This window comes from Chelonia mydas, chromosome 5, assembly GCF_015237465.2.
Source record: "Chelonia mydas isolate rCheMyd1 chromosome 5, rCheMyd1.pri.v2, whole genome shotgun sequence".
Classification (NCBI taxonomy): Eukaryota; Metazoa; Chordata; order Testudines; family Cheloniidae; genus Chelonia; species Chelonia mydas.
Window position 1 is genome coordinate 41,216,714 of NC_051245.2, and position 22,245 is coordinate 41,238,958.

The window sequence follows — 22,245 nt, forward strand, 5'->3', positions numbered from 1 at the left end:
TAGTTGGCATTATGGGGGGATGATTGCTGGATGTCCATGTCATAGCCAGCTCCTTTTCTTCAACAGTTCAGGTTTGACCCTAGTACCGAGTATTGAGAATATTTGCAAGAAAATGAGCTGGAGATAGTGCTTGTCCCATTTGTTTTTTTTAATGCTTGTAACTTAACTCTGTCATTGCATATTTCTTTTTTTAAGATCTCACTCAGTTCCTTCCAAATTTCAACAGCGTCCGCAATAAAACAGCTATTTCCCTGCATTTTGTTCAAGGCTACAGAAATAGGCTTCAGGGTAGTAAGCATGTGTTCAACATTTCTCTTAAGCCCAATGTTGAGAACTTTGGCTGTGACCATCTATTTTTTCACGATTTTGTTCACAAACTGTCATCAGATTAGGCCAGATCTTGGTATAGTGTTAAAAACAGTCCAATACTGAGTTACATCGCACGTCTTGTGGGAGAGTTACCTTAGTTCCTCCCACTTTTTTCAGAGCAGCTGCTGCAACGTGGTTGTTACGGAAGTATTTTGCAATTTCAACAACATTAGCCTTTATTTCTGGAACACTGAAGTCTTTGGCTAGGAGGTGCATCAAACGAGCACTGCGACCATATGTTGTTAGCTTGGGACTCTCTTCACGCTCTTCTAAATTTCTTATTTTGGATACATTTGCAGCATTGTCTGTGACCAAGCTGCGTACTAGACGTTTGAATTTTTTTCAGTTTGTTATAGCTTTTACTGCTGCTACTTGTAAGTATTCTGCTGTATGTGCATTTCCTGATGTATCAATTGTTTCTGCAAGGAAAACATTCCCTTCTTCTGTTGTCACACAAGCACATACAACAGGATCATTGTGGACATTGCTCCACCCATCAAGACTCAGATTTACAGTTTTACCCTCTAGACCTTTTGCACACTGCTCAATTTCTCTTTCATACACTTTATCCAGCAATTTGCCTGCAACATCTGCTCTCTTGGGTCGACTGTATCCTGGTCTTAATGACTGAACCATGTTAATGAAGTGTGGGTTCTCAATCATACGGAAAGGAGAGTTTGCTGCATAAACAAACTGGGCAATGTTTTCATCAATGACCTCTTTTTGTAATCTGCTGGTTCTTATCACAAACTTATCTATGGTTGTTTCTGGATGATGGAGATTTTTTTTTCGTTTTTTCTACAGATGATATACTGTAGCTATGTGACATACATGATGTGACTGAAACATGATCGTTGGCAGATAACTCTGAAACTATAGAAAATGATGGTGATCTTGAAGGTGGATAGTCTTCAGAATCCTGTATGTTAAGGATGGATTCTCCTAAACAAAATAAGTCAATGCAGTTATTTAATTATTATTACCATACTGCTCATTTAGTATTACTCATTGCATTCACTGACACTCAGTACTACTTTAAAGGTGAAATTGTAAAAGGAAGATCTGCCTCTTTCAGCTATTTATTTTTTAATCACAACTGCATCTAAAATGATAGTACCGTAGAGTAACAACTATATTTTTTGCTCAAACATGAGAATTCAAGAATAGTCCAGAAGGAAGACAGGCAGTCCTTAAGAAAGAAGTATGAAATAAAAAAGTTTACCAATCTGAAGATCCTGCATGTTCAGACATGTTCCTTTCATCATCTTCAACGCAGCTTCCTCCTGAGAAGGAACACTTCTCATGATGTTGTTTCATTTGGGCAACCAGGCCTTACATTTCTTTGTTGCACTGTTTGCATTTTGCACGCATGCCTGTCTCACGCACAGGTATAGGAACTTCATTAAAATATTCACATTTACGGCCTGCTGCCATTATAGGTTTTAACTTCTAGTGAGAGAATGGTATGGTAGATCTCAAATCAATGAAGGTTACGCTCGGAAAGACCTCAAGACTTCTGGAATAGGCTGCTCAGACAGTTTCACTTGTTTCTATTACCTGTCCTTCCCTTCTCACATTTATCTCCAGACTTCTCCTTGTCCAGATCTGTTACGCCCCAACAATCTTCTATTCATTGAACTTTCTGAAACTTTGCACTTTTAGAGAGAGGTAAGGGATTGACTCTGTGTACACAAATTTTGCAGTGGGACAATAGGGTTGAGGTCTGTTGTTTCTCACCTGTTTATATATTTATATATTTTAAAACATTTTTGCTGTTAACAAGCATGTTATCTCTGGAGAGACAAATCCACAGTTTGAGAATGGCAAAACTAAGCATCTCTGATGGTATCTTCTAGACTGAGCACTGAGTCCCAGTAGGTAGATAGAAAGATTAACCTAAATAATCTATACAGAAGCCGCTGGAGCCCCATAAGATTGGATCCCTCATCCATGAACTATTGGAACTCATTTACAAAACTTTTCTTAAACATTACATTAATATATTCTCTCATACTATACAATTAGAGTTTATCCCTATTCCATGATGAGATACATTATAGCTCAAAGATATCTTAATTAAAACTATCTTTAGATAGGTTTTTTTCTCAAAGCATTTTCTCAGAAAAATCCGAGTTAAATTTTTTTTTTAATTTTAATTTTTTTTTATCATTGATTTTTATCCAACCTGTAAGTGGTTAGTTTTCAGAATGGAGAGAGGTAAATAGTGGTGTCCCCCACAGATCTGTATTGGGACCAGTTCTGCTCAATATATTCATAAAATGATCTGGAAAAAGAGGTAAACAGTGAGATGGGAAATTTGCAGTTGATACAAAAGTACTCAAGATAGTTAAGTCCAAAACAGCCTGCGAGGAGTTACAAAGGGATCTCACAAAACTTGGTGACTGGGCAACAAAATGGCAGATGAAATTCAATGTTGATAGATGCAAAGTAATGCACGTTGGAAAACATAATCCCAACTATACATACAAAATGAAGGGGTTCAACTTAGCTATTACCACTCAAGAAAGAGAGAATTGTCATTGTGGATAGTTCTCTGAAAACATCCACTCAATGTGCAGCGGCAGTCAAAAAAGCTAACAAAATGTTGGGAATTATTAAGATAATAAAACAGAAAATATCATATTGCTTCTGTATAAATCCATGCTACGCCCACATCTTGAATACTCTGTGCAGATGTCGCCCCGTCTCAAAAAAGATGTATTGGAATTAGAAAAAGTTCAGAAAAGGGCAACAAAAATAATTAGGGGTATGGAACGACTTCTGTATGAGGAGAGATTAGTAGGACTGGGACTTTTCAGCTTGGAAGAGAGATGACTAAGGGGGATACGACTGAGATCTATAAAATCATGACTGGTATGGAGAAAGTAAATAAGGAAGTGTTGTTTACTCCTCCTTCTCATAACACAAGAACCTAGGGGTCACCAAATGAAATTAATAGGCTGCAGGTTTAAAACAAGCAAACGGAAGTATTTTTTCACAACACTCAGTCAACCTGTGGAGCTCTTTGCCAGAGGATGTTGTGAAGGCCAAGATTATAACAGGGTTCAAAAAAGAACTAAATAAATTAATGGAGGATAGGTCCATCAATGGCTATTAGGCCGGATGGGAAGGGATGGTGTCCCTAGCCTCAGTTTGCCAGAAGCTGGGGTTGAGCAACAGGGAATGGATCACTTGATGATTACCTGTTCTGTTCACTCCCTCTGGGGCACCTGGCATTGGCCACTGTCAAAAGAGAGGATACTGGGCTAGAAGGATCTTTGGTCTGATCCTGTATGGCTGGTCTTATGTTCTTAAAAATAACGTCCAGTAGTTTCTACTCTTTGCTGGACTTAAACAGAATAGAAACAAACAAGGTGCTTTGCATATTCGTGTCTTTTTTTTGTTGTTGTTGTTTGGGTTTTTTTGGTTGCTTTTTAAAAGACTAACTAGCAAGTCTGCTTTTGTGAAAAGTGATATTTGTATGTTTGTTAATAAAACTTTTCATAACAGCAGACTTGCTCGTTAGCTGGGAAGCGGTAAAAAGTGGTATTAACAAACAAATATCACTTTTCACAACAGACTTAGCCCTGGCAAGTAGAGAGGAGAAATTTAAGACCTGGATGGGGAGGTGGGTAGGGAGGCAGCAGGGGCCAGGGATGATGGGGGGGCCAAGTGAGGCAGTGGATGCCTGTGGGATGGATGTAGGACCAAGCGACGGAGCAGGGGCCGGATGCAATGAGGTAGGTGGATGAAGGGTTGGGGGAGGCAGCGGGCGGCGCAGGGGTGATGGGCTGGTGGCAAGCCTGAGGCTGGAGCCTGGGGGCCAGAGGACACAGTGGGGACCAGGAGTGATGGGGGTGGGTGTGAGAGTGCAGGGCTGCCACCCTCTGCTGCGTGGCTGACCTAGCTACTGCTGATCTTAATGGGTGGCTTAATTAAGTCAACGGGAGAGCTCTCTTCCATTGGCTTAGAACAGCTATACTAGAGGGCTTACAGCGGTGCAGCTGCATCGGTACAATTGCACCCTGTAAGCTCTCTCTAGCGTAGCAATGGCCTAAGTCACAAGGAGAGGAGATTTGTTCAGACCCCATTAGCTGAGTATCAAGGAAAACTGTTTCAGCCATATACTTTTTGGAAATAGCAAACGCCTTGTTTCATTTCAAAACAAGCCGAGGAGAGTGTAACACAGGGAATGGAACCATGAATGTCCCTTACAGTTTCAGGTTGTGTTACATTAGACAAATGGCAAAGAGACCCTGTAGGTGTTTGGGTCTGATGAGATGCTAAATGCATTAATTCTTAATTGTAAAAACATAGCGCCCAAGGCCATGGGCTAACTCACTAAATCAAGTGAAGATTCCAAAAGGCCACAAACCAAAATAGTTATCTTGTCAAACTTTAACTGGGCCTCTGTTCTTTTCAATTTATTATTCTAAGACTATTAGGAATAATGAGAAGTGTTTGGCAGCATAATGGTTTTCAGCATAATGGCTCCTTAGAGCAGGTTCGTTCTCAGACTGGGGTGGGGTTGGCCCGCAGCTGGCCTCTGGAGAGATTGGGGGTGTGAGTGTGTGGGCTGGGAATGGCCCATGGCTGGGCTCTGGAGGGAGTGAGAGTGTCTGACTCCCTGGCTGGGGGTGGGGGGGGAGAGGAAGGGGCAGGGAAACTGGAACTGGGCTGTCATAGGGGTTTCTTTAACTCTGTACTCCTGGGGGAATTTTTGTGTGTCTGTACTGTTACAGATGTACTTGCTGACAGGTAGTTTGAAATAAATTATCGAAGTAAATGAAACTGGCATGGTTATATAGTGCTATTTTGAAAAATAAAATATCCAGAATTTTGAAGTACCATGTGCCAAATTTTTAATTTGTTGGTGCCGAATTCCGCCAGGAGTACTTCATGAAGAATCTTGTTCTCATTTGAATCAAGGATTATTTATTGTATTTTTTTTTTCCAAATAGACTGCTTGCTCTTCTTCAAGACATGTCTGCATGGGTGCTCCACTGCAGGTGCTGGTGCATCCCTGCGCCTTCGCTCGGAGATTTATACAGCAGTACCCGAATGGGCCACGTACGCACAGTGCCTGCCTCATGCGCTGCGGGTGCCTTAACAGCGCTTGTGCGGCCCTGACTCCTTAGGTCCTCCTCTACCTTCCCCGGCCTGAGACGGAGCTCAGTGGTCCTGCTCAAAATGTTTTCTCTTTCGGATAGTTAGTTTGTTAGTATAATTAGCATAGTATTTTAGTCAGATAAGTTTTATTTCCTTCTCCCTCCCCCCTCTCCCCCCCAGTTTTTTCCCTCCCGGTTAGTTAGACTTCACGTTATGCCTGCCTCCCCAGGCTTTAAGAGATGACTGTGTGCAGAGAGGCCATCACCATCTCTGATGGCCATTCTCAATGCGTCTGCTGTTTGGGGGAATCCCATGTCCCCCAAAAATGTACCCATTGTAGCAAGCTGAAAGTCAGGGCACGGAAGGACAGAGACCTGAGGCTTAAGTTAATTCTGATTGAAAAGTCCCTCAAACCCGCCTCTGATCCAGGACATGAGTCCTCCTCAAGACAGAGCCCTCCGAAGTCAACTAAGGACAAAAAATCAGCGAAAACAGAGGCCAGCTTAGTCACCTCATGGGAACCAGACTGCTTCCGAACGGTCCCTGAGCAGGTCTATCTCATCCAGGCTGACCACACCGCGGCTCAGCACATACGACAGTCTGGGCACCTCCGGCGCTGTCCATACTCCAGCTGCTGCTGCTATGCACCACGCCAGTGCTGAGGCCAATGGCTTTAAATTGTCTGCCTCTTCTACCATGGCACTGCCCGGCACCGTAAAGGACTCAATGCCACCCCTGGCGCACTTGTCTGTGCAGCACACAACCGCTATTACAGCCTCGTCATTGACTCTTTGCCACCTTTGATGACGCACGTTGCCACACCAGTCAGGACCAACTGACCCTACAGTCCTGTCACTGCACTCGGCGCAGTACCCATCGGCACCGCAGTTTCTTCACCAAAGGGATTTGCTTGTTTCACCAACCCCTGAATCTTCTTTACTGGGTTCTGATGTCTCAGTGAGACCGTAGACACCATACCGACAATTATCCCCTCTCACTTTTCTAGTGATGAGGATGACAAAGTGGAGGGAGTTTTTTCACCACACTACTCCTCCACATTCAACACACCTGCCAATGTTGTACCAGTAAGATCAAGGTCATAGAATATCAGGGTTGGAAGGGACCTCGGGAGGTCATCTAGTCCAACCCCTTGCTCAAAGCAGGACCAATCATCATTTTTTTTCTCCAGATCCCAAATGGCCCCCTCAAGGATTGAACTCACAACCCTGGGTTTAGCAGGCCAATGCTTAAACCACTGAGCTATCCCTCCCTTCTCATATGCCAGAGAGTTACCATCCTGGTATGGGCACCCTTGGATGGGACCACCTGTGCCCTTCCCCGGACAATGGCATTATTGGAACCCATGGGGGCCCTAAAGGGGACATCACACCAGTTGACACAGCCCACATAGAGGTGACACCAAATCTCCTCCTCGACCCTCACACATGTCTGTGATGGACGTACAGTAACGCCTCACTTAACGTCGTCCCAGTTAATGTTATTTGGTTGTTATGTTGCTGATCTATTAGAGAACGTGCTCGTTTAAAGTTGCGGAATGCTGCCGTATAATGTTTGGCAGCTGCCTGCTTTGTCCACTGCTTGCAGGAAGAGCAGCCCGTTGGAGCTAGCTGGTGGGGGCTTGGAACCAGGGTGGGCCAGCAGTCCCCCTGTCGGCTCCCTGTGAGGCAGCCGTGCAGCAGGCTATCAATTGCTGGGCAGTTCAGGTGTCCCTCCCCACACTGCTGTGTGCTGCTCCTGGGAGCCTCCTGCTTGCTGTGCAGGGGGTGGGAGGGAAGAGGAGTGCTAATTTCAGGGGGTCCCTCTTTTTCCCCACCCCAGTCCTGCCCCCCTGCTCCTGTACCCCATCTCCACAGAGTGGTGGGGGACGATGACATGACAGGGCTCAGGATGGAGGGAGCTTGCTGGCAGTAGCTGCTGTCTCAGCTTGCTGATTTACTTAAAAGGGCAGTGCACTTAAGAGTGGGGTCAGTGTACTTAAAGGGGCAATGCACGTTTCTCACACACACACACACACACACACACACACACAGTGTGTGTGTCTCGCTCTCTCACACACACACACACACACACACACACACACAGTGTGTGTGTCTCGCTCTCTCACACACACACACACACACACACACACACCACGGCACCTTGGAAAGTGGAGGAAGTGGTGCACTCCAGTGAGACCGCATGAGTTCATCATCACGTTCAGTTTCTGCAGGGAATGTTTGCAGCCACTGCCATGCGTCTATTGTGTGTCCTCCCTCCATTTGTGCGGCCTTGTAGAGTGTGAGACTACATTAACAACAATATGTTAACCCTTGAGGGCTCAGCCGAGTGCTAGTTCATCATTTAGCAGCAAGGCATTCCCTGGGAAATATCCCACCCTCTGACTCCACCACCTCAACTAAGCTTCACAATCATCATTGCTGTGCATAGTATTAACTTGTTTGTTTAAAACTTATATTCTGTGTGTGTGAATATAAAATGTCTTTTTGTCTGGTGAAAAAAAATGTCCCTGGAACCGAACACCCCCCTCTCCTCCCTGATTTACATTAATTCTTATGGGGAAATTGGATTTTCTTAAGATAATTTCACTTAAAGTAGCATTTTTCAGGAACATAACTGCAACATTAAGCGAGGAGTTACTGTATGGGAGGAACCTGCAGTGGTGCACACAAAGATGTGCCGTCTGATACCTCTCCAAATAACAACTCATTTTCCTCCCCTGGTGAGGCTATTATGCTGCCACCGCCAGCAACGGCAGACTATTTCATCCACTTTCAGAACCTATTTAAAAGGGTGTCTCGGGAGCTCAAGATCACTATGGAATAGGTGTCAGAGACTCAACAGATATCTTGCAACCTACGGCCTCTTCCAAGATTGCCCTCCCGATCAACGGAGCTATCATGGACCCAGTCAAGAATATCTGGCAAACCCCAGCCACTATATCCCCGACCTGCAAGAGAGCAAATTGGAAATACTATGTCCCTTCCAAGGGCTCAGTTTCTTTTCACACATCCAGCACCAAACTTGCTGGTAGTGGAAGCGACGAACCAAAGAAACAAGCAGCAACATTTTCCGGTCTACTCCTTGTGACAGGGAGAGTAAAAGAATGGACTTGGCCACAAGGTTTATGCATCCTCCACATTGCAATTTAAGGTGGCAAACTATGCCGCCCTCCTAGCCAAATATTACCATAGAAACTATAAGAAATGCCCCAGATTCTGCTCCAGAGCGGGTCTGGGAAAACATTCCATGGGGGACACATTTACGATCAGATGGAGCAGCAACCTACTTATACGCATTCCCACCGATACCACTGCTACACAAAATAGTATTAAAGATACAAATGGAGAGGGCTAGGATCATACTGATAGCCCCTATGGGCCTAGACAGCTATGGTACCCACTTCTAACATGGATGTCCACTTGTCCACCAGTCTTCCTCCCCCCCCCACATGCCTCCGAACTTATTGTCCGAACGCAGGGGCCATCTACGCCACCCAAACATAGGAATGCTCCACCTCAAGGCATGGCTCCTCAGTGGTTCTCCAATGAAGAACTAGACTGCTCTGAGCAGGTGCAAACTGTACTGTTACACAGTGGGGCACAATCTATACATACCACATATATCCATAAATGGTCTAGGTTCATGGCATGGTGTTCCGCCAGGCAAACAGCTCCTACTTCTGTATCTCTTCCAATCATACTGGACTACCTTCTGGAGCTCAAACAATCTGGCCTCTCCTTCAGCTCCATAAGGTACATGTCAGCAATCACAGCATTTCACCAGAAGATCAGTGACACCACTACCTTTGCCCACACTATCACAAAAAAGATGCCTTAAAGACATCCAGGCGCTGTACCCAGACATCAGACCACTCACTCACCATGGGACTTACACTTGGTCCTCACATGTTTGACAGAAAAACCATTTGAACTGCTAGCATCCTGCTCTCTACTACACCTATCTGTGAAAGCTGCATTCTTAGTGGCAGTTACATCCACCAGATGCGTAGGAGCTCTCATGCCTGACTCACCGTACGTCTTTTTTTTTTATTTTATTTTTATTTAAAGGATAAAGTCATGCTCCAACGCGTCCCAAATTTCTCCTGAAGGTGCATTGGTCCTTGCACCTCAGTGAACCTATCCATCTACCAACCTTCTTTCCTAAACAGCATGCAAGCACTTTTGAAGCAGCAATGCACACACTTCATCTGGATAGGACTAGACCATTCAGGGCGACCCCAAAACTTTTTATCTCAACTGCAGAGCTATCTAAGGGCAAATCGATATCCAGCCTGAGAATATTCAACTGGATATCAGACTGCATCCACTTATGCTACCAATTAAAGAAGATACATCCTCCAACTTCTATTAAGACACGCTCTACCAGATCTGTGTCAATGTCTGTTGCATTCTTATGTAATATTCCCCTCGTAGACATCTACAGGACTGCTACCTGGGCTTCGGAGCACACCTTTAAGGGCATAGTGTTTAGCGCTCAGGGACCCTTGACTGGCACTGGAATGGTCTGAGCTATGCTGTCTGACTTTTTTTTTTACCAGATCCGAAGTCCCTACCATCCTAAAGATACTGCTTCTCAGTCACCTGGAGTGGAGCACTCACAGGGACATCTCTCGAAGAAGAGGCTACTCACCTGTGCAGTGTCCATCCGGGTGTTCCACTACCCACCCTCCTCCTCTCCAAACGCCAAAGTAGAGAAGGAACTGAGGAGTCAGGGCCACGCATGCGCAGTTAAGGCGCCAGCAGCACGTGAGGCCTGTGCAGGTACTGCTGTACAGATCTCCAAGCGAAGGCGCAGGGGTGTATCAGCACCTGGAATGGAGCACCCACAGGGACACTTGTCTCGAAGAATGTCAGTCACTGCACAGGTGAGTAATCTCCTGTTCTGAAACGGGATGATAAAACTATGCGTCCGTAACACCACCACCACCACCACCACCTCCTCCTCCTCCTGTTCTTTGCCATATTTTTGTAAGGTTATTTGAGTTGGTCTCAATAAATGTGATGAAGATAAGGTGATGGGTATGTTCTGTCTTAGAGTTATAGCTGCTGCTGTTCCAGTATACTAGCCAGGAATGTATAATAGAAATGTATGTCCTCAACATACATAATATACAATAAAGGTCAGGCTTGACAAATCACTGGCTGGGATGATTTAGTTGGGGATTGGTCCTGCTTTGAGCAGGGGGTTGGACTAGGTGACCTCCTGAGGTCCCTTCCAATGCTGATAGTCTATGATTCTATAATACAGCAGCTCTCCAGAAGAGAGTTCTCTGTGCAGAACAGAACTTCCAGATAGAAATGGATCAAACCATTCAAGAGCAACTCCATCCCCTCCTATCAATAACCACAGACAGACATTCCTGTAAAACTTTACGTTAAACTAAAATGAAGGGCAGCTGACAGGTCTGCCAAATAATTGTGGACTCTTTATCCTAATCTGTTGCTAGGAGGGGCCAATGGAGAAGCATCACGACACAATGCTTTCAGCATACAGGTTCTCTGTCTTGTAATATGCCTCTGGTGCTCTGAGATTGCGTCCTTAAATGGATACTGTCATCTGGTTTAGGCTCAAGATTTAATTTTTGTAAATGTTGTTTTGTTTACCTATTAACTGTGTTCTAGAAACAAAAATGTTTTCTCACGCTATTTTGCATATGTGGGTTTTTGTTATATTTGAATTCAAACACTTTTCTGCAACCCAGGTATTTTGATTGGTGCATGAGAATCAAAAAAATTAATCAGTCTTATAGTTTCTGTTCTGATTTTACATTCCACTCATGTTTGCCCTTTAGCAATAGCTGGGTCACATTAATATTCAACAGCAAGAATGATTGGTTTAGAACTTAGGTACTACACTGACAAGTAACTATAGGAAATAAGGCAATCTTAGTATTTTTGATTTGTTGGATTGTATTTCCATTAGTCACTGTTAGTGGAAAAAAATTCTATGTACTCATTAAAATGAGTCTTAACTTTTTTACAGTTCCATGTGGATGGTTATATTGAGCTCATTGCTGCATCCCACTGAGTTCGAGATCCAAGTTCAGAAACCGATTCAGGCTGCAATGGTGTCAACTGGATGAGGTGGAGTGATTCGGGTAGGTAACAGTCTGAATGTACTAGAGGGAAGTACAACGCAAAAGTATGTCATGTTGTTGAAGGTGAAGGCATGTACGCTAATGGATATTCCTTCCTCTGATCCTGTTTTTTTGTTCTTCCGCCCACCACAAATCAGCAACAAAAAAGCACATTCGTTTGGAGTCTGCATTGATAGCAGCATCTAGGGAAGGTATGGAAGAACTTGTGGGTGATAGGTGGAGCCCCACTTCATGGAGGCTAGCCCCCCGGCTTCACCCCTTCTCCCAAGGCCACCCCCACCACCACTGCCACCTATGACTGGAGAACCGTGGGCCGGCTGGAGCTGCCCCAGCTGCGCTGCACCTCCCCTCCTGAGACCCCAAGCTGCCCCTTGTCTCTTCCCAAAGAACCTGAGCTTTTATGCCATGCAGGTTCTAGGGTGGCTGAGGAGGCGGTATCTGTTACTCAGCTTCCTGGGTTCTGAGATTACTGATGAACCCCGGGAAGCTGAGTGGCACATACTGCCTCCTCAGCTGCCCTGGAACCTACATGGGGCATAATAATCAAAAACTTCCCCTGTGCAAGCTGCCAAAAATCCTCAACTGGGCATCCGGCAGCAGCAGCTGCATCAGGGGAGGCTTAGCCTCGACTGACCTATTCTACCAATCACCTATGGAAGAACTGTTTTGAGAAGTGGTTCTTGCGAAGAAGTGGTTTGGCGAAGAGTGGTCAAGATTGTGCCACATTTGTTACTCTTTTTATAATTGCAAAAGCTGATACATCTGGCTTCCTGTCTGCATCCAGGCTCTGAGGGTAATAAAGGATGCATAGACTGGTTCACATCAGTCCAATGAATGAAAGGGAAGGGGAGAGAGAAAAACCAGAACTGTGTGATTATATATAAAAATATATACTATGTATATTCTATATACGTGCAGTATAAATGTATGTGTTTAATTGGAGCCTGTTGCATAATTCTTTGAGACTGCAGTTTATTTGGATCTTTTTGGAGTATAGGTGGTGGTCTCAGCCTTCTTAAGTAATTTCACCATAGAGAGCCAATTAAACCCATTAAGCAAACACACTCTCCCCCCACACCCTCTTCTCCTGATGCCAGAAATTAATGAACACCAGTTTTTGCTGATAGTAGGATTCACCCTAGGAACTCCTGACTCTCATATCAGAGATTTCACTTAAATTTGAAATTTAATAGTTCACTAGTAAAAACTGTTTCATTAAGCATTTTGTTGGTGAAATGCCATTTTAGAAATGAAATAACATGCTACTAAATGCAAATACCCAGCAAGACTGTTGATTGTTCAGTGGCTATAAGAAAGAAAAGGTAGTACAGGAAATGTTGCTTGGACATTGTGTTGAGTCTAGGCAGTAGCATGGCAGTAAGTTTTTAGGAGACGGAGACAAAAATAGTAGTAATGGAAAAGAGAGATGAGAATAACTTAGGGTGTAGCCAGGGTTGTCCCTAGCCATTTTGGTGCCCTACACAGTCCCACAGGCCTCTGCGGGTTGGGAGGTGGTTTCCAGGCTGACCCTGCACTCACGGGGGCATCAGGAAGTGGAGCGACCTGGCCCCAGCCCGTTCTGCTCTGCTCCCCTGGCTCCCAGCCTTGGGAGGCAGGGGGGAACCGCCCCTCAGCACTCACCAGCTGCATGGCTGAGAGCCAGAGGAGCGGAGCAGGCTGTAACTGGGTCGCTCCACTTACTGCTGCCGGCGAGTGCAGAGCACCCGACCTCTGCTGCAGTTCTCAGGGGAGTGGGGGCGGAGCAGGGGCAGGGGCTTTGGGAAGGGGTCAAGTGGGAGCAGAGCTGGGGTGGGAAGAGGCAGGGCTGGGGCAGAGCAGAGGCGGAGGCCTTAGTGAAGAGGTGGAGCAGGGGCTGGAGCAGCACGCAGCTGCGTAGGGCATCAGGAAATTTGGTGCCCTACACAGCTGCGTACTTTGCGTATGGGTAGGAATGGCCCTGGATGTAGCTTCCATGTATTGGGAGAGGAGAGGAGATTAACAATTAAGTGTGTGTTTGTTTTAACATGCTTTCTTGATGCTACATTTGAGGTCTGGAGCAAACACTGCAATGCATATTGCAGACAAGGATTTTGAAAAGCAAAGAATCAGATTCAGTTGCTGGCTTTTTGAGTCACAAAGCTTTCTTTCATTTTTTGCTGTTGTGGTGCATACTTTCTTTTTTTCCATAATACTAACTTACATCTCCTCTTTGTGCTGTTTCTGATTTAATTAACTGGTAACTTTAATTGGGTTATTGGTAAGCACATACATTAGAGCACCACATAACATCATAATCAAGCTGGAAGTTTAAGAAGCAATGCAAAATGTTAACTCTGAGGTGGTCCATTTCCTGTTTGTTATGTTGGCTCAGGTTGCTTAATGTCTGTAGGGAATAGAATACTTTTCCCAGAGCCTCATACAGTGAGTATTAATTTCTCCATGCAGAAAAAAGTGATCACCTTAGGCCATCAGAAAATAGAATACTGTTCTTGAAATAAAACTTTTTTATAATTTCTATATTAGTTTAACTAATAACCTCCATTATACTAATTTGTTCCATCTGAAGATTAATCCAGTTCTTTGTCCATTTCATCTTAAAAGCAACAGTGAGTAAGACCTGTTCCAAAGCTCACTGAGGTTTAATGGAAGGATTCCCGCTGACTTCAGTGGATCAGGACCTTACTGGCTTGTGTGGAAAACTTTAGTAGAGAATGATAATGCATCTCTGCTTGGGAGAAAAAAGCATTAGCTAGTGGCTAATGGACAGGACTAGGTTAGAGCTGGTTTTTATTCCTGGCTCTGCTACAGACTTGCGTGGCCGCAGGCATGTCTCCTCAGATTCTTCTTTTATAAAACAGGATTGTATGATGTACTACATCATAGGGGTCTTTTGAGGCCTAAGCAATGTTTATAAAGAGCTTTGAAATACTTGGATAGAAGCTGCTATAGAAGTGCCTGTTTGTGAAATAACCAATACACAGTTATAACAAAGTGCAGTCCATTGTTGAATTTATTGAGCATTCTGCAGATGCTTTAGTGTAAAATTTTAAAAATTCATTGCTTTCTGGGAAAGAAGCCATAATTTGTCTGATGTTAAACTTGGAATTTGGCACGCTGCTAAATTTCTAGATCCAGTGTGGAAAAAATGTTAAAAATATGGCATTTAAAAATACATGATAAAATCTTCAAGACTGACAAAAACAGTAAGTTCTTCTTTGTGCAGAGACAGAATATGTGAAAGTCTAATTCCTTCTCAGCATTTGCTGAGGGATATTTAAGGCTGAATATTAAACCATTGGATTTGCCATACTTTTTGACACCTAGATTGTTACTGGAACATACTGTACTTGGTGGAGGGTTCTGACAAGCTTCTGATATTTTCAGCTGTACACAGTAGTGAAGTCAGTTCTTTCAGTATAATATTCTGAACAGTGTTCTTCAACTGGATATCTTTTAGCATCTTGCAAGGAGCTAGAGACATAAGTCATGCATGATTTGGGTGCTAACTGGAAAAATCTCTGTCTTGCCATCAAGACCACAGACAGGATTGCAAGGCCTGGGACAAGCAATGACTCCATGTCTCTATCCCATCCCCTTGGCATATCTGTGGCTCTTTCACCACATCACGGTGACCAGATACCTCAAGATTGCTGAAGGGAGCTTTGGTTTCCTTCATGTTTCCTTTATTAGCATTCATGACCTGTTGACACACTCTTGCATCTGTAGCAGTAGACATTGGCCCAGACCTCCTGCCTTACAGTTCTGCTGAACAGTTCCGGCAGGGAACCCCCACTCAAGGCTGTCTCTGGAACAACTGTCCCACCAACATGCTACCTGTTATGACACTACAGGCCTGCTGGGGTTGTCTTGGCTATAAATATCAGGAACCCATCTTTCCAAAGGAGAAATGACATTTTCTCTTATGAAAGGGTTTATGGAGTCCTCGGACAGTCGGATTCAGGAAGTATAACCACCCCCAGTTCAACAAAAAGGAATTGGCCATCAGAGAACCAGAGAATGTGGAAACCAGAGAGGAGGCGTGATGGTTTGTAAACAACAAAGGCAACAGGTGAAGCGGCATTCTACATGGCTGAAGGTACATAAATGCTAAGACTGTCAGAGAGAAGAGGACCAGGAGGAATTCCACACAGCTAGACGTTTCCATTTGTTATAAGCATGGAACCTACAGCAGATATCTCTGAAGATCCAGCTGACTGAATGGAATAGGGAGCTGTACAGGACATAGCTGAGGATAGGTTCTCCACCTAATCACCAAAACAATCAAGCACGCCCACAAAGGGATCTGCAACCATACAAGGTCTGCAACTGTACAAGGAAGATAGACAATGTGCTTAAATATTCTCCAAGGTGCACTGGAGTGTGACTTGGCAGTCCTGTCCTTTTAGGTGGAGGTCGCAGTTATTTCCACTGAAAGCAAATTTCTGTCAAAGCACCCTTCAGACAAAGAGAGACTCCTCAACAGGGAGAAACTTGTAGATGACGCCGGTAGTACTAGTGTTTCAGTAACTTCTATGTATTTTTCCAGGGTTATGTTAGCCTGAATGAATTCCTTCTAAAATCTCATATCCCTGAAGGTGTTTTACTTTCATTTGAGGGGGTGCATCCCCAAGGAAAGTATCCTTAGGAGTATTCATCATCACTGCCTCTCTAAACACTTTGTGCTCTCCCAGTAATCCTCTTGTTTAAGTAGACACAAAGACAGCTTTTTTTAAATTACATATATTATTTTGCCCAGTAAAGATGGTTTCAAACTGTACCTGCACAGTTAGTTATTTTTTTCTGATTACAGGTATTAAAAATAACTTTTAGTAAATCTCAAGGAAATTAAAATATCTCAAAATTAAACCTTCCTTTGAGTAAGGTGTTAACTTGAAGAAATAACAATTATCTTGCAAATATACAATGGTTCCAGAATATAAAAATCTTTATTGCTGTAATAATTTATTTGCACTTCAGCACACATCACTTGTGGCCCTGGATGGCTTTTACGGGTCAAAAGAGGAATAATGACTTAGATTCTGTTGTATTATAAAAAATCCAAAGGAACAGTACAGTACAGTTCTAGTTCAATCATATAACAAATCATTTATTTAGAATTGCCTTTTGTAGAAAATGTAAGAGCCTTGCATCATAGTAGAGTAGTTCTAAATTATATGACAAAAGATAATCCACACATTTTGTCATTACTTACGTGGCAGGTAGTAAGGAGTTTTGAAACCGAGCCAAGGTTTAGTGTTTATAAACTGGCATTAGTCTTCTCAAGTGTAATGTGATGATGTCACATAGAAACAGATCATACCTCACTAGCAGATGGAACATGTCTGTTTGGAAACACAATAGAATGAAAAATATTTTTTGGAGTGATGTTTACGGACAAGCAAAATCAAGTAGCTGTTGCAGCAAGATAAGAACCTAGTATCAGTCACTACCATTATGACATGCAAACAGGAACTTATACTTCCTGAAAGCTGCGTGTTTTTAATTGCCTTGTTTTTAAAATGCCTTGACACTTGACAGTGTGTCTCAGTGATATCTTCCTTTTGGGCGGATCCTTGAGATTTTAAGAAGTTGTTCACATTTGGAGTGGAAAAGCATGGGATCTTGTCTCTGTAAGGCCAAACTTCTGGAATATTCAGCAACTTTTAAGGAATGGAACTGTAATAGAATGACATGTTCAATTATAAATTCAAGAATGAGCATACAAGACTGCAGCAGTTCAGTACATATTATTAAACTCAGTTTAAATGAGTATTGCATTTTAAAAAGATCTCCATATAAAGGAGAGTTAAGATTGCAAAGCCAAATACTCAAAAACTAGGAAATTTCCAGCATTAAGATTGCTTTAATTTGGCTCCCTTATGCATATGCATTATGATAGTCTGGAAAAAAGAAGACTGAGAGGGGACATAAGTTTTCAAGTATGTCAAAAGTTGTTACAAGGAGGAGGGGAAAAATTTGTTTTTCTTAACCTCTGAGGATAGGACAAGAAGCAATGGGGCTTAAATTGCATCAAGGGACGTTTAGGTTGGACATTAGGAAAAACTTTCTGGCAGGGTGGTTAAGCACTGGAATAAATTGCCTAGGGAGGTTGTTATACCAATAAAATAAAAACCAACAGGATCTTATTAAAGAGGAAAAGGCAAAATACCACATTTATTGTGAATACAGAAAGAATCATAGTAAGCAGTTAGTTATAGCTATAACATTCCATTCAATCTCATATTTATTCACACATTCATTCATACAAACACACACACACACAGGTTCTGCAAGGTTATCATAGTTACCAGCCTTAGAGTTGCTCATGCCAAGCCACTGGCCAGGTGGCCTGGACATGAGGAGGGAGCAGGGCCTTGTCAGATGCTCTTCTGATGCTCCTGGAAGTTGGTTTGCAGAATCAGACCCCCAAAGTTCTCACTTTCTAGAGTCTCTTTTTATAGGAATTTCTTCCTATCCCAGTCTATGGGAATTGCTTCATCATGCTGTTGCTGAATCAGTCAGCAGATAGCACATTCCTGACGGCTCCGTGCTGCTAAATGTTGTCTTGTTCTTTGGTTCTCCCATTCTTGAGGCTGTTAGGTGGATTCCAGTCTGCCCTCCGGGGGTCCTCTGATTATTTCCACTTGACGCCTTCTTCAGCCAATGGACACTGGATTCTTAGGCTGGCACCTCCCTGATCATTCAGTTATTATCCACACCAAGCATCCATCCACATATATCCTCTATCTCTATTTTAATCACAATTGTTAATAAAGCAAGATGAATACAACAAAAGGGCGGGGAGTCTCTGGGTGCTGTTTCTGTTGTTACAGAGTATTGCTTTGAGTCTCTCTGTGTGAATTGCTTTGAGAACAGACTCTGTCTTAGAATGTACTAATGCAATTAGCAGCTTGCAAGTTTCACACATAGAGGGAGAGAAACAGTACCAAAAACCAAGAGACCTCTTAATTAGTAATACCCTGGAATTTAAACTATGGGGAATCAAACTCATTTGTGATTTTAATACAGAACTTCTTTAATATGATCCAACAAGGTTGTGGAATCTCTATCATTGGAGATTTTTAAGAGCAGGTTAAACAAAAACCTGTCAGGAATGGTCTAGATAATACTTAGTCCTGCCATGAGTGCAGGGGACTGGACTAGCTGACCTCTCCGGTCCTCTGATTCTATGATAACTTTGAATTCCATTATTCAGACTATTCTTTTTCTACATGCCCCTGCCTCATTCAATGCTTAGGATAGACTGTGCTCACTGGATGGGTAGCCATTAAATATTTATTTTTATTTTCCTCATTCACCGTGTGACCCTTCGCTTTCTTTGGTGCACATCATGCAAACCCTGTATGGAAAACGGAATTATCAATTTCCTTATGTGCTTTCTTATAGTACTCATTACTGTAGTGTATGAATGCTTCGTGAAGATAAATATTTGTAACACATGGAAGGTGAGGTGACCGTATTTTCTTTTTACAGGTTAGGGACTGAGGCAAAGAGAGATTACTTTTCATAATTTGAGCCTTATCCAGCAACTTCGGGTCCCTAACTTGAAATGCCTGGGGTATGATATTTCAGAGTACTTAATGTTTTTGTAGCATTTTGTATGTTCACAGCACAGGTCCAGTCAACTTCAGTTGGAGATGTGTGTGGTCAGTGTTCTTGCAAATAAGTCCTCAGATGTTTCAAGTCAGCACCCATTTGGCCACCTGTGAAAATTTTAGCTTAAGTGACTTGTCCAGCCTCAGATAGGAACTGCAGCAGAAAGAGAATCTAGTTATTAAGAATGGCTTTCCATTGCATTAATTATGAGACCATCCTCTTTTACTGCAGTCCTTTGCCTCTTTCATTTAACACTTTCCAATTTCGCAACAAATGTGGCTGGGGTCCTGCAGCCAAGTCTCCATTAATTCATAGATTTAAAGGCCAGAAGGGGCCATTGTGATCATCTAGTCTGACCTCCTGCACATTGCAGGCCACAGAACCTCCTACATTCAGTCCTGTAATAGGCCCATAACCACTGGCTGAGTTACTGAAGTCCTCAAATCTTGATTTAAAGACTTCAGGTTATAGACAATCTACCATTTACTCTAGTTCAGTGGTCTCCAACCTTTTTTTGCACAAGATCACTTTTTGAATCTAAGGGCAACCCAGGATCTACCCCGCCCCTTTCCCAAGGCCCTGCCCCTTCCCCAAAGCCCCACCCCGCTCACTCCGTCCCCCATCCTCACTCGCTTTCATCAGGCTGGGGTAGGGGTTTGGGGTTCAGGAGGGGGTGCGGGCTCTGGGCTGGGTCCGAGGGGTTTGCAGTGTGGGTGAGGGATGCAAGCTGTAGGAGGGAACTGGGGGGGAAAGGAGAGGGCTCCGGGCTGGGGCAAAGTGTTGGGGTGCAGGAGGGGGTCAGGGCTGGGGCAGGGAGTTGGTGTGCAGGATGGGGTGCTGGCTCTGGGAAGGGGCTTCAGGCTGGGGCTTGAGGTGCAGGAGGGGGTGTGGGATGCTGGCTCCAGGAGGGAGTTCAGGGATGAGGGTTGGGGTGCAGCCTCCCACCGGGCAGTGCTTATCTCCGGTGGCTCCCGGTTGGTGGCAGGCACGGCGAGGCTAAGGCAGGCTCCTTGCCTACCCCGGTCCCACACTGCTCCTGGAAGTGGCCAACGTACCCTTGCAGCAGGGCGGGGGACACGTGGCTCTGTTCACTGCGCCTGTCTGCAAGCACTGCGCCATCAGCTCCCCTGGCCAATGGGAGCTGCAAGCGTGGTGCATGCAGACAGGAGCAGCATGCGGAGGGAGACCCATGCCCCCCCGTCCCTGGGACCACCCTGGCATGAGGCCAGGGTAGACAGGGAGTCTGCCTTAGTACTAGCCACGCTGCACCACCAGAGATCACGATTGACTGGGAGGTACTCGAGGATCGACCAGTCGATCGCGATCAACCAGTTGGAGACCACTGCTCTAGTTCAGTCAGCAAGAGGAAGGTGAAAACTCCCCAGGGTCTCTACCTATCTGACCTGGGGGAAATTCCTTCCTGAGCTCAAATACGGTAATTATTTAGACTCTGAGCATGAAGGTGAAACCCATCAGCCAGACAGCTGGGAAATAATTCTTTGTAGTAATTTAGACCTCCTCATCTAGTGTCTTGTATCCAGCCATTGGAGATATTTGCTAATAGCAGTCACAAATGGGCCATATGCCATTGTAGGCAACCTCACTATACCATCACCTCCATAAACTTATGAAGCTCAGTCTTGAAACAAGTTAAGTTTTTTCTTTTCTTTTTTTTTTTTTTCTTTTTTTCTTTTTTTTTTTTTGCTCCGTTACACCACTTGAAAGGGGTTCCAGAACTTCATTCCTCTGCTGGTTAGAAATGATTTGTCTAATTTCAAGCCTAAACTTGTTGATGGTTAGTTTATATCCATTTGTTGATGTGCCATAACCTTTGTTTTGTTAGATTAAACAAGCCAAGCTCCTTAATTCTAAAACCTCTCCAGCGCATCATCAAAGATTTACAACCTATCCTGAAAAATGATCCGTCACTCTCTCAGATCTTGGGAGACAGATCAGTCCTCGCTTACAGACAGCCCCCCAGCCTGAAGCAAATACCAGCAACCACACAGCACACAACAGAAACACTAACCCAGGAACCTATCCTTGCAATAAAGCCCGATGCCAACTCTGTCCACATGTTTATTAAAAAAAAAGGAGTACTTGTGGCACCTTAGAGACTAACCAATTTATTTGAGCATGAGCTTTCGTGAGCTACAGCTCACTTCATCAGATGCATACTGTGGAAATTGCAGAAGATCTTGATGATCACTTTAGATAAGCTATTACCAGCAGGAGAGTGGGGTGGGAGGAGGTATTGTTTCATGGTGTCTGTGTATATAATAATGATATTCTGCAATTTCCACAGTATGCATCCGATGAAGTGAGCTGTAGCTCACGAAAGCTCATGCTCAAATAAATTGGTTAGTCTCTAAGGTGCCACAAGTACTCCTTTTCTTTTTGCGAATACAGACTAACACGGCTGTTACTCTGAAACATGTTTATTCAAGTGACACCATCATAGGACCTAATCACGTTAGCCACACCATCAGGGGCTTGTTCACCTGCACATCTACCAGTGTGATATATGCCATCATGTGCCAGCAATGCCTCTCTGCCATGTACATTGGCCAAACCGGACAGTCTCTACGCAAAAGAATAAATGGACACAAATCTGACGTCAGGAATCATAACATTCAGAAACCAGTAGGAGAACACTTCAACCTCTCTGGCCACTCAGGAAAAGATTTAAGGGTGGCAATTTTGCAAGAGAAAAGCTTCAAAAACAGACTCCAAGGAGAAACTGCTGAGCTTGAATTAATATGCAAACTAGATACCATTAACTTGGGTTTGAATAGAGACTGGGAGTGGCTAGGTCATTACATCTATTGAATCTATTTCCTTAAGTTAAGTATCCTCACACCTTCTTGTCAGCTGTCTAAATGGGCCATCTTGATTATCGCTAGGAAAGTTTTTTTTTTTTTCTCCTGCTGATAATAGCTCATCTTAACTAATTAGCCTCTCACAGTTTGTACGGCAACTTCCAACTTATCTCTTTGTGTGTGTGTGTGTGT

At 43.8% G+C, this 22,245-nt stretch overlaps 1 protein-coding gene and 1 long non-coding RNA gene across 31 annotated transcripts in view; one reads left to right on the top strand and one right to left on the bottom strand.

Annotated features, from left to right (window-relative positions):
• The window catches only part of ERBIN (erbb2 interacting protein), a 225,178-nt gene that overhangs the window by 28,361 nt on the left and 174,572 nt on the right, over positions 1-22,245 (top strand). For 23 of the 30 annotated variants that reach the window (XM_037902921.2, XM_037902915.2, XM_037902925.2 and 20 more), the window contains one exon: positions 11,503-11,617. The exons of 4 other annotated variants lie outside the window; for them this stretch is intronic. The gene's annotated coding sequence lies outside the window, so the exon portion shown is untranslated. Of the gene's footprint in view, positions 1-10,057; positions 10,385-11,502; positions 11,618-22,245 lie in introns of all 30 variants that reach the window. 3 more of the 30 variants (XM_043546428.1, XM_043546432.1, XM_043546443.1) reach the window with 1 other exon arrangement.
• LOC122465794 lies at positions 1,054-16,961 on the bottom strand. Its single transcript, XR_006290848.1, has 2 exons — positions 16,830-16,961; positions 1,054-1,311 (listed from the first exon to the last, which is right to left on the bottom strand). It is a non-coding gene; the product is annotated as an uncharacterized LOC122465794 (long non-coding RNA).